Source organism: Amblyomma maculatum, chromosome 5 (assembly GCF_055883805.1).
Source record: "Amblyomma maculatum isolate TAMU_Amacu chromosome 5, ASM5588380v1, whole genome shotgun sequence".
Classification (NCBI taxonomy): domain Eukaryota; kingdom Metazoa; phylum Arthropoda; class Arachnida; order Ixodida; family Ixodidae; genus Amblyomma; species Amblyomma maculatum.
In genome coordinates this window covers 4144870-4157935 of record NC_139348.1, presented here as the reverse complement: position 1 = coordinate 4157935, position 13066 = coordinate 4144870, and positions in this window count along the sequence as shown.

Sequence of the window (13066 nt, the reverse complement as noted above, 5' to 3'; positions counted from 1 at the left end):
AATCTCCATATTTTTTTCTTACATAATACGTACAGGATCCGAAAGACGCTGTAGCTTTCTTTGTCTGGACACTTGACCGCGCTTTCAGAAATTTGAGGAAGGAAGGTTCAGGTGGAAGTGAAAAGGGAGAAAGGGGTGCGGTAATTGAGAGCTACAAAGTAGTTTCGGCCACCTGAGGACCTCTACCGTACACTACCCTTGCACAGCGCTCACGTGGTTCGGTGTTGCGCCTCCATATAAACGCAACCTCTCGCTATCGCGTTAGAAGCCAGGTACTCAAGAAAAGCAGTCGGGCACCTTAAAGGGCCACTGCCCAGGGTATGCATTTTTAAGCAAAGGAACGCAATGCTTCGAACAGGTACCGGAGATAGTCTGTGCAAAATGCTAAAGCGATACGCGTGCCGCAAAACAGCAAAAATACAAATCAAATCTCTCTCATTCTCCCATTCGGGAAACCAGCTTCCCCGTTCTCTACGAGCCGCTAAGCTGACGTCAGAGTAGCGACGACATCTATGGTCCGTCTCGCTGATTGAAGGGTGGAGGATGGGCGTACACCACTAATTGTGTGCGCCGTTCACTGGGCGCTTTTCCCTGGCCACGGCCGGACTGAATGCAATGAATGCATCCGCGCGCGCTTCCTCGCCCGTTTCGTTTTCGCGCACGCAGAGTGCCAAGCCCCCCCTCCCACCAAACGCGGTGCAGGAAGGGGAATTTGGCTTGCAGAGGCTAGATGACCGGGAAGGAGAGTGAAAGGCCTTTGCGAGGGAACGGGAGGAGAGGAACATGACAGAATCGGGTGATTGCGGTGACTGTAACTGAGCTATTTGTTACTCTTTACAAAACCATTTTTTTCTCCTTGCGTTCTGGGGGCGAAGCCTCACAGTCACGGAGGAAGAAAATATTTTCGACCGCAGGGTGGACAGTGGCCCTTTAACAATTGTGAAAGGCGCGGCGGGGAATATATTTATTAATTATTAATAATTAAATAAATTATTATTCAACAAGCTAGATTGTGGGGAAAGAATGGCGCATTATACATTTTTGTCGACGCCAACACTTATTCATATAAAGACCACAGCACGATGTTTAAGGTCATGGGTCCGGATGTTTTAGAGAAAGGAAGGCGCTGCATAGTTATTAGATATAGCTCTAATTTGCACTGCGGTTCCTTGAAGGTCAATGGCTAGCCCATGGAGACACCATGTCTTCCTTCAGAGCGAAATAACGGTAGATTTTATGTCACAGTTTCTCTGTGAGCACATCAAGCGTATAGCAAGAGTTCGTCGTCCCGATTCTTAAAAGTCAAATGAAGGTCAAAGGGAAGCCTACGCTGACCTTGACTCGAGGTGGAGTAGGGAAGCTTTCGCTTTAAATGTAGGTAGACGCTCAAGCTTCGCCGTATAAAAGTAAAAGCTTCGCCGTAAAGATGGAATAAGTCTCGTTGCCTTTACATCACGTTTTTAATCTGCGAACATTTCTAAATTTTCTTTTCTTTGTGTTTTGAGGAAATGAGGACACAGTCTCTCTCGTCTAAATGTACAGCTAGACATGTCAGAAGTATTTATGTGGTTGGTTGGAATACCTAAATTAAACTTTCCTCAACTTGACTAGCAGCATAATAATATATAGGAAGCAAAATGTCCTGGTACCACCCTAAACGCTGCATAAAGCGTTGTTGGGCCACGATTTTGATAAGAAATCACATATCTAGCTCCGCCAACAAAGATTTGATCTAACTGTTACGGCGACCACGATGGTTTTTCGGCCGAACGAGCGTTACATTCTCCACATGAATAAAATTACGTACTTCCCAAATTATATCCCGTGAACATGAAAGCTCCGTTTTCTATCTATAAAACATTGTCTCTTTCAAACAGTTTAAGGCGCGTCAAAAGAAGGAACAACGGCCTGCAAGTGTAGGTGACTGTATATGGTGGGGCGGGGGGGGGGGGGCAAGAACAGCTCCCAGGCCGCAAGATTGCAGGCTGTTCTTGGGCTGACTCATTAACTGATGGCGGATTGGCAGCGCAAGCAGAGGTACTATCGCGTATGTCTACATGTGCAACATTGGCCGAGGGCACAGGGATGTCCGGTTACAATCACATCCACGAGAATGTGATGATTGGGGAAACGAAAAGGGCAAAAACATTCCCGAACGAAAGAAGTATGGAGAGGAGAGTGCCGCCGAAGCAACGAAATATTTTTGAATACTTGGAACTGAGCGGATTGCTCCAGGTGGCAATTCACTCTGGGCGCCCGTTGATTTCCTTATTGAGGGAAGCATGGACAGTATTTTGCCTATTTAGATTTTCGTCTTTACAGCACGTGTAGTCTTATATTTTCGTAACGATACAAATTATTGCCCGATGTCTGTGAAATTTATATGTGGGGGATGGGGGCTGCTGTTTGTGCGTTGGAATCGACTCAGAACTCGAACAGAAGGAGCACCGCGTATATGTGTGCGCTCCGGCCAAGTTTGGATGACGCTGTTTGTATCCGCTCGAATGGACGAGTTGACGGTATCAAGGCGAGCTAAGCAATACGGCGCTGGAATGATTTGTTCGGAAGACCGCCTCGTCGCTACGGTGTAAAGTATGAACATCGACAACCGGGCAAACTCTCTGCGCGTAGCAAGAAGCTGATGATTGATAGTTTCATTTAAATGGTGAATAGCTTTGGATGACATAAGATGGCATGATTAATCTGGGAGGTTTATTCTGCGGTGCTTCTGGATCTTTCTTTGGAGTCGTGTGGCAAGAATGCCAAATAATAGAGGTCTTTAGAAAGATGATTTAAGCAGCGCCGTGAAAGCACTGTGCCTCATTTCAACGCAATCGTGTCTGCTGCCAATCCGCATCTCCGCGTTGGCATCAGACAGTGCGTCGTTTTTCGCGCAAGCCAGATATCAGTATTTTCGTCACTTGCCCTATTATCTACCAGTCGAAAATCGCTTCAGCTATAACGCAATGCTTCCCCTAGAAAGGCGTGCACAATTGCCCATAAAATTCTCTTTCAAAATTAGAATGCCTTGGAAGTTTTGGTCCTGCACTTAGCCTAGTCCGTAGCTGTTTCAATGATAGACTTCAAGTTGTTGAATTTGGTGGCATATTTCCTTACCCAAAGCTTGTAAACCGCGGTATCGCACAGGAATCTGTTTTAAGCCCTCTTCTCATCCTTCTTTATGTCAACCCTTCCAAAATGCCACATCTACTCTAGTTCAATTATTCATGCTCAATATACTACCATTTTTTCCCACGCTGTTTCTATACTAACCACCAATTTGAACGCAGACCTTCTGAACTTTCATGCTTGGTGTCAAAATAACGATCTACTAACAAATACAAATACAAAAAAGACCACCTTTATTGTTTTTCGTTCACGCAACAAGGAGGTAGTCTCATTTCTTCAGGTGAACTTAGCCATGGACATAATTTACCCGTCAGAATCCGCAACATTTCTTCGTGCCGTTCTAGATACTCAACTAAAGTTTCATGAGCATTGCAAATTCATTAAATCTAAAGAAGCCTTTGGTATTCACGTGATAATTAAAGCCCGGTATTACTTCGACCCACCTACTCATCGCATGTTATATTTTTCCTTTGCTCATAGCCATCTCCCGTATTGCATATCTTCATGGGGTAACACATACAACACTCACAGTTATGATGTTGATGGGTCGTTACTTCGATGGTGGTCTCCGAAATTTCTCGGTTCCCCAACGAAGTGCGGAATAAGATGGAACCAGTTCACCGAAGTTAGCAGAGAAGAACCCAATTTATTTACATATTTACTAGTCAGGATCAAGATCGAGGATCAAGATCGAGGATCAAGATCGAGTATCAAGATGCTTGAAGACTTTCCAGAGGACATTTTAAGGCTTCCGAATTGCGAAGGGAAATTTTGCGGTTTCCTAATTAACCAATCACATCCGTTGACGAAACTCCGCCCACAATAAGGCGGTGCCTTCACACTCTCGCCGGTCCTCCCACCACGCGGCTGGTCGATTGATGTAACGTCACTCCTTGGACCAGGAATGCTTCAAAGCCGACGAAGGTGATCTATGCTCGTCCGCTGTCAACCCGCTGTCAGCCCGTGAAGTTGAGCGTCCAAACGGTCGCTTCTCCGCCGACTGTCGATTTATAGGCCTCCTGCTCCCCGGTTCTGTAGCCCCACTTTTTTTGACACAGCCGCCGTTTTCCAAGGCAGAGGTCCGCGAGCAGTGTCTCCAAATCGCAGCGGGTGGCGGCGGGTGTACTGCCGCGAAAGGGGCGCCAGCAGCTTCCGGACCGCAAAAGGGGGGAGAGGGGGGGGGGGGGGCGGCGTTGCGCAGGCGGCGTCCGGACCGCAAATGCAGAAACGGGCCGCTATTCCCATAATTCAGTCGGTTTGGCGCCAACTGTCGATATTCCCGACCAGTCGAGCCCAACAGTCACCTTTCATGTGTTCGCTGCCTTCAAAATCAAGCACTCCGAATGATTACTTTCAGCCCTTACCACGCATCCATTCTCAAATTTTTATTACACGCTTAACAAACTGCCATTGTCGCTGGAGCTTAATTTTAGGTTGACATCAGTTATCTTTCAAACGCGGAATAATCAAGTCGTTCGTAATAATTTTCAGTCCCCCAGCTCATTAACAACAATAACACTAGATTTGCTGAACATCATAACCTACTATTACCGAAAATCAGGACTAATTGTGAAAAAAAAAAAACTGCATACTTTTCAGTCATATCTGTGTGGAGTTCACTGCCTTCCGAAATCAAACGACAACGTACTCTTCATTCATTTCATGATTCATTAATGACTCACTTATTTGCTACCTTGTTTTGTTCCACCTAATAAAGATGTTTCTCTGGCTCTTAATTTTCAGTGCTTAGATCATTTTATTCGTTTTTAGTGACTTTCATTCTCAGATCTCTGCAATTAGTGCATATTTGTGTCCACTTCTTCATTACTTATAATTTTCCATACTGTTTCTCATTAGCATTGTATTATAAGTTATTCTCTGCGCGCCTGTATATTCTTTTCTTATTAACTGTCTAGTAAGTTACCAGCGAATTTCATTCATTTTGTCATAGGATGTCCCCCGGACAGTTTAAACTTCGGGACCTCCTTCTGCAATACTGATAATCATGTACATGTATCTCACAACAAAAACAAAGATGGTGATGGTGTTCAACTGTTAAAACGATGCCCTCAGTCAGGATCAGCTTTAAGCCACTGCTGAGAGAGTCCGGTTTACAAGAGACACAAGGTTGCTGCAGTTTCTCATGGAATGCAAATCGAATGAGACCCTGAAAGTAATTCGTGGAACGAGACCGTAGGTTAGCTGTTATTTTATGAAATGCAAGCGTCCCGCGTCCTCTTCTTGATACCCATGACTGGGTGGTTTTCTTTTAAAAGCATATTCTGGGTTGACATTGTAATTTTTCGACATGATAACATTAGAGGTTGCCTTCTCCAGAATAACCGGTATCGCCGTAGTCTGCATTCTGCGTGAAAATTCCTGTGCACGGCTGTAAAAATTGGCATGTGCCACGAGACAGATCATGCACTGACTGGTCACCGGATTATCTGAAGTGACGAGACCGCTTGACATGGCCAATTGTGTAGGCATTTTGAACTCAAACTTAGCTTTAAATTCGAGGATGCGATCATTATTAATGCCTTTGCGACCTTTCAATCCCTAGTGAGATCCCCTACAACTAGGCCACACAAGCACGCTCGTACGGCTCGGCTAAATTGGTGGTTTACATACATTTGGGATAGCCTGTCTTTTTTATTTATTTTCTTTTGTTTAGTCATACTCTCAGTGTATGCTAAGACAGGAGATGCGTTTTTATTACAGTACAAGGTAGCTGTCACTGCGCATGAACAAACTCTAAACGATACTATTCAGGAAACAGCAAAAACGCATTAATAACAGAGCAAAGATATCCAGGTACTCTCAAAGAAGTTACATATGTTCGAAAATGTCATCATTCGAAATGAAACTCCGAAATCTTACACAAAATATGTAAACACATATGTCTATTGAACGAGGCACTCAATAGCCGACAAAAAAATCGTAGCCCGCCAGCATGTGAAAAGGAAAATTTCGACCGATTACACACATCTACAAAGTGTTATTTAAGAGCATGCACATTTGAACAATCAGCCACATGTTTTGGCAAATTGTTCCATTGATCAGTAGTTCGGCTCAAGAAAGTGTGTTTAAAAATTCAGTTCTAAACTTTACAGGTGTGATGTCTTTTTGAAGCTCTGTCCTGGTAGAACTCGGATTGGGTAATATTACATATTTTTAGAGGTCGGCATATATTTGACCCTTTGACAATATGAGTCTATAAGTTGCATTCTGTGGTTCACGGTAGTGCGCCCAGTTCTAACTCTAAATTCAGTTAGTGGCTGGGTTTTCGCACATGGGTTAAAAATAAACCTCAATGATTTATTATTGCGAAAACAGTACTACTTGCACTTTCAAGCCTTCAGCGTAGCGAGGCGGTGCATACCAGTGACCTTTATCTTCGCCCCTGGTGTGACGTCATGCCATCTGCCGTAAAAACCGGGGGCCCAACGCGCGCCGTCAGCCATGCGAGGCGGTGCACACCAACGCGGCCTAACTCCCGCTTTTTCCGCGAGGGGCGCTACAGACGAAGTGACGTCATGCCATCTGCCACAAAAACCGGCTCGCGCCGTCAGCCATACGAGGCGGTGCACCAACGGCGGCCTAGCTCCCGACCCTTCCGCGAGGAGCGCTACAGACGGAGTGACGTCATACAGTTGGACAAATCGGGCCCTGGCTCACGCCGTCAGCCATACGAGTCAGAATCAGCCTGCTAGGAGCCTGGCATTCACGTTACCCCTATAGGCCACTAAGGTGCGTTCATACGGCTCGGTTAAAGCGGGGCTTCATATGTGGGCTGAGGAAGAAGAAAAAGAGAAGAAGAACGTTGGGTCCCCCGCAGCTGATGCTTTCGCTCAATATTTGGTTCAGCAGCGTTGAACTCTTGTAATATTTTTGCACGCGCTCACACATAGCACATTTCGTTGGTTAGGGTGTTCCCAGATATGATTAGCATAAGTGAGAAGAGAGAATACGGTCATTTATAAGCTGTCAGGGTAACCTCCAGAAATGCGCCGTCAAGCTTTATTACAAGTATTGTCGATGTGCACTGACTAGGAGAGACATTGTGTAAAATGTGTCCCTAGATATATAGAGGAAAACTTTTGAGAAATGCTTGCATTTTTGCATCTATATGCAGTTACAGAGCACTATTTGTGTTTCCGACGAACCAGGGAGGATCCTTCAGAGGAAGATTAAGAGCCGTGAGCGAGTAGCGCAAAGTGCATGACTCTTCTTCTCTTCTTCTGAGAAAATATCTTTGACTCAGGATTCTGCCACGGCAAGTGACTCTTTTGCTTGGGTATCTTTGAAAAACCCACCAACTGCGATTTAGTTCAACCACCACACGGGTGGTAAGGAGGTGCACTCTAAAGAAAATTTCAGCGCCAGGAATCAAACCACCATCAATAGAGATTAGCTTCTTTACCCCTGGCACGGAGAACTTTGTACTATCACCTCATGTGATCACGCCTCGTGTGGAACTGCAACACCCTCTGGCGCTGTGCAGTAAACATCGATATATCCGTGAAGTTCCGGCGAAAAACGTTTCAAGCGCATCTTAAAGACACAAACAGGCTGCTGTCCAAATCCAAACGAATTTGTTGATATGCATCTCGCATGTCCCAATTCGCAAACATTTGTACATCGAGTAAAATAGTAAATAGTGAAATGAGTCTTCTATACATGGGACTGGATATACGTACCTAATAGAGCAACAAGATCCATGTGGCGCTCAGAGTCCACAAACAGGAGGCACACGACTGCGCATTTAAATGTAGCACAATCAGAGCCCCCAATCAGACTTCTTTACAGAATAAACCACGCCTTGATATTGCAAAGGTTGGAGCTTGAGTGACTGTATTGCGCAATGCGAATTGTTTGGGAATTGAACTTTTGTACTGAACCTGCCAGAAAATCTTCCTTAGCAGTTACACCGTTGATATTTCTTGTGCATTTTTCGAAAACTGAAGAATGTTAGATAATGAGTCGTCTCATACGTAACACATTGCTAAAAAGCTCGATTAATCTGATGTTCATGCTTAATTCATGAATCCAATCGCGACGGAAGTGATGTGTTACCCTTAAAGTAATGAATAGCTGCAGGACCTTTTTGTGCCCTCGATACGTCTGAATGTCAGCATGTTTCTGTTTTCATCACCAGGTGTTACGGCGCGGTGCTTGATAATATAAAGCACAGACGTAATTTAGGGTAAGACGACTCATAACCGACGGCCTTTAGTCTGACCAGTCATAAAAATGAGAAGGGTTCAACACTGCTGAACCGAGTGTAGAGCGAAAGCATTAGCTGCGGGTGACCAAGCGCTCTTCCCCTTCTTCTCCCTCTTCGTTGTTGTTGTTGTTCTCCTCTAATTTGATGGCACATACCCACACAGGGGGATCGGCCAAGAATTGTGGTGCAGAGATATTAGATTTTGAGATCTATAACTATATCGCAAAAAATAAATGGAAATAATTGCTAGGGAATAGAGAAGGAAATGTAAATATGAAAAAAAAACAAAATAAAAAAGGGTAAATACTAACGCGCGCAGTAGGAGAATACTAAGATTTATATGTACAGATTAAAATTCAAAGCATATTAGTAAGGCAGACGTTTTGTTTCTATTAAGAAGTTTTGAATGGCGTTAAAAACAGACCTGTGGCTGTACCCAAGCATGGTGGCACCGAACGATAATAAAATCTGGCGGCGCAAATTAAGACCCAGCTTTGTAACAGCTTCTCCAAATACCGTTTTTTCATCATGGTAAAACGGCGCAAAATAGCAAGAAATGATCTATTCTTTCCGGTTCGCCGCAGAATGCGCAGATGGGAGAAAGCGCCAAACGAGACCTGTGCATATAGAAATTAAGGGGCGGAATACGACAGCGTAGCCTGGTTAGAGAGACCTCAGTCTACCTTAACTGACATGATTTCCTATTCCAGGAATACTTGAGATGCAGGTAGTCGTCCAATGATAAAACAGATCCAGACTGCGTGCTTAATAAGGAACACCTACGAAATCGTGCTGCTGTTATGTACGCTGTTGCCGGGAGGATGGGCAACACAGGGCTATTCAGAGATTCTTTACCTAGTCTATCAGCAGCCTCATTGGCTGTCATATTACTGTGGCCTAGTACCCACACTATATGTATGAGGCTAAAATGTGAGGGGAGCAATGAAAGAAAGGTGTTTAAATTTAGCGAATCCATATTCGAAGAAAGCGACAAGCACAAGGAATAAGAGTCTGTAATTACAGCCACTGTTGAGTATGATGGGTCTAGTTTGCGCAGAGCAAGCACCACCGCCAGCAAACCCGCCTGGAAAATTGTGGTAAAGTCCGGAAGACGGACTGAAAAAGCCCAGTCTAAAAGCGAACAGTATATTCCAACGCCCGCCTTTTCATGAAATTGAGAAGCATCAGTTGCTCTCATTATGCTAACGGGAAGACTTTGTAAATGATCTTCTAATAATCAATTTAAAATTTGAAGTGATAAGTGTTCTGCATTATTTGGGAAAATGTCATAATAGACAATTTGAACCGAAGATGCACTTACTTTTGTTGGAAGGATGTTAGAAAGGACTACGTGAAGGTTGTAAAAGATTTTGCACTAGTATTACCTGCGGGGCATGAAACCGAGGTCATCTGACTCCAAAAAAGAAGTCTGGCTCGCAACAAAAAATTGATAGGGAGCGGTGGAAGTGTGATTCATATACTTTTAGATACGTCTGGACAGTCAAGAATTGTAATCTAGCTAACAAAGTGGTATTCTGGCTTCAAGGTATAATACATTGTTAGCCACAAATTTGGGGAGCCCAAGGCATAATCTAAGCGCTTCCCGCTCTAAAAGAACAAGCGGATGAATTTTGTAAGCAAGTGAACCAGAAAACAACACAGATCCAAATTCTATAATTGGTTGGACATACACAACATACATCATCAAAAGAGCATCTGGCCACATCCCAGACCTTGGATTGCTTAACCTGCGCAACATACCCACAGCACGAGCCCCCTTTCGCTGCAACATATTCAATGTGATCCCTCCATGCCAGATGGTCATCGTAAATAACCCCTAGATACTTCAGACTTAACTTAAGAATAATTTCCTGCTTAAACGTTAGAGAAAGATTTACCGGATCGTGAATTTGGAAAACAAGGAAAGCGCACTTTTAACGTTTAATGTAAACCTTAAGTCACATATCCAATTATGAAGGGAGTTTAGGTACGATGGCAGGCGCCTGATGAGGAATTGAATGTCAGGTGCAGCCGTAAACAACGCGATGTCATCGGCATAGACATACGTGCGAACGTCTTGATGAGTGGGAATAGAACTCATTAAAATGTTAAAGAGCATGGACGAGAGAACTGCCCCTTGAGGTACATCTCTGGTTTGTTGATATCTGCCAGAATGCACACCATTCAATGAGCAGTAAAATTATCTGTTTTGTAGGAATGTAGATATCCACTCAATTAAATATTGTAGAAAACGTAGAGTTTTTAATCTGTGAAATAAAATTCGGGGCTCTAAACTATCATAAGCATTCTCTACATCGAGAGTGACCAATGCAGCATGCATTTTTTTACGCCGCGCAAGAAGAATTCGACTCTCAAGGTCGGTATGCGCATTCCATATTGAACATTTTGCGCGAAATCCGATTTTACAGGAACTAAGAATATGTTTTTGTTCCACAAACTCGGTAACCCGTTGAAGTACGACTCTTTCAATTAATTTTGCCAAGTTTGATGTTAATGATAGTGATCTCATATTGTCCAAAGACAGCCAACATCATTATGTTTCAGTAAAGGAATCACTTTGGCTAGTGTCCAGCCACCAGGTATCCAAGAATGAATAATTGAGTAATTTACCAGCTCTAACAAGGAATTTGCAGACACCTCAAAGAGAATATTTAACCTTCTTTTTCTTCTTCGTCTTCTTCGCGGCTGTTCAAGGTAATTCGTGGTCTTCGCCACGGCATTTGCGGTGAGCTGAAACCTGGTGTAATGTTGCTTTCGCTACAAAAACTTCTGGTCACGTGCAGGGGTATTCACGAAAAAGCGCGCACACATCGGTCTGTAGGGGGCGCCAGTAACCTGCCATCATTTCGAAGTGAGTACGGGATCTGTTCAAGCTACATTTGTGCCAACGCAGGAGTGACCCATGGCCTTCATCATGGCAGAGCGAATGAATCTTGACCATACTACTAGCCGCAGCTTGTCGCTGCAGCGGAACTTAGACAGCACCGGCCAACTTACCATCTAATGCACCACCATTTCTCCTCGGCCTACAGAGCATCTCATATTACCACAGGACTCCGGATTTGAATGAATCGGTCAAATCCTTAACCCAGGCTGCTTGAACAGTCATGGCACGCATGTGGGCGCTTTTGGCATATGAGCGGGCTGCCTCGTTCCTGGGACAAACAGCGAGAGACCGAAAAGATGCCGTGTTCGTTCCTTGTTTAGAAGTGGCCAGTCATGGTGCGGCAAGGTTACCGCCTTGTGAGGAAAGGCCCATCATTATCATGATTGTCATGATTTTATCCTAGAAGTAAAGGTTACATGGTGGTGGAATGCCTGCAAGCTACGCTACCACCCAAGCTGCGCTAAGTAACCCACGCCACTGTGGGCCTCAGTGGCCGAAAAAAAAGGTGTCATCCGCAACCTCCTGGCGTTGTCAAAACAGAGCCTGGCTATGGAGAATGTGCGGACTTCCTAGAAACGACGACGCTTGTGCACACCGTTAAAACCAAGCCCTTGATTGTGCCTGACAGGAGCAGCAGCAGTGATTCCGGCGCTTGAGATGATGATTGGAGGCCCTTCCGGCGCAAGGTAGCCCGTCACGTCAACCTTCAGCGTTAGCAAATCAGGCAGCACAAAAAGGCCGCCGCACGGCCCTTGCCGTAGCAGGAAGGAGGAGCGATGCCATCGTAGCTGGCTGAATCTTGGGTGCCTCAGCAGCTTCGCTACCACTCTGCTCCACTCATCCATGGAAGCACAACCAGCAAGCACATTGCAATGTAGTTCATTACAGCACAGCGGACACAGTTGTCCTTGACTTGGGTACCCCATATCAAGCGGTTGTGCAAGGTTCTACATCTGATGGTCGGACATCCCACTTGGAGGGTCGGTTGCTGGAAGGTCATCTCTGAGGACAGAAAAAGCCAAGCCAAACTGTCCAACTTGCTTCATTTACTGGATACAAGGCTTATCCACACATCCCCTGTCAGAGCCGTACTGCTAATTCTGGTGGTGGTACTGCCACTGCCCCTGTTGCGGCTGTTTCTACCACAACCTCTACAAGTATTTTTAATACCCTCCCCGTCATTATTACGCAGACCTACAGTAATATACTGATAAAGCGAGATAAATAACTTCATCATCATGAGCCGGACTATTCTCGCTGCAGGGCGAAGGCGTCTTCCATTTCCCTCCAATTAACCCGGTCCTGTGCTAGCAGCATCCATTTGACTTGTGCGAATTTCTTATCCTCATTCACACACCTAATTTTCTGCTTCCTCCTACTACGCTTACCTTCCCTTGTAATCCAACTGGCTACTCTAAGAGACCATCTGTTGTCCTCTCTTCACGCTACATCTGCTGCCCATGGCTATTTCTTCTTAATTTTAACTGGAATGTAAGTGACTTATTTTTCTGACCCACTATGCACGCTTCCATTCTCTTATCGTTACACCTACCATTTTTAGTTCCATAGCCCTCTACGTTGCCCTCAGCTTAAGCACAGCTCTTTTCGTAATTGTTCATGTTTCAGCCTGATAGGCGAGTACCTCTTGAGTGGTACCGGTAAGCTGGTAATCATAATGTTTGAGTACCTTCGAAATGCGCTAGATCCCAATCTTACTCTCTTGTTAGTTCCCTTTCGTAGTCCGGATCTGTGGTGACTACCTTTCCTAGTACACATATTCGCCTACCACTTTCAGCGTATCG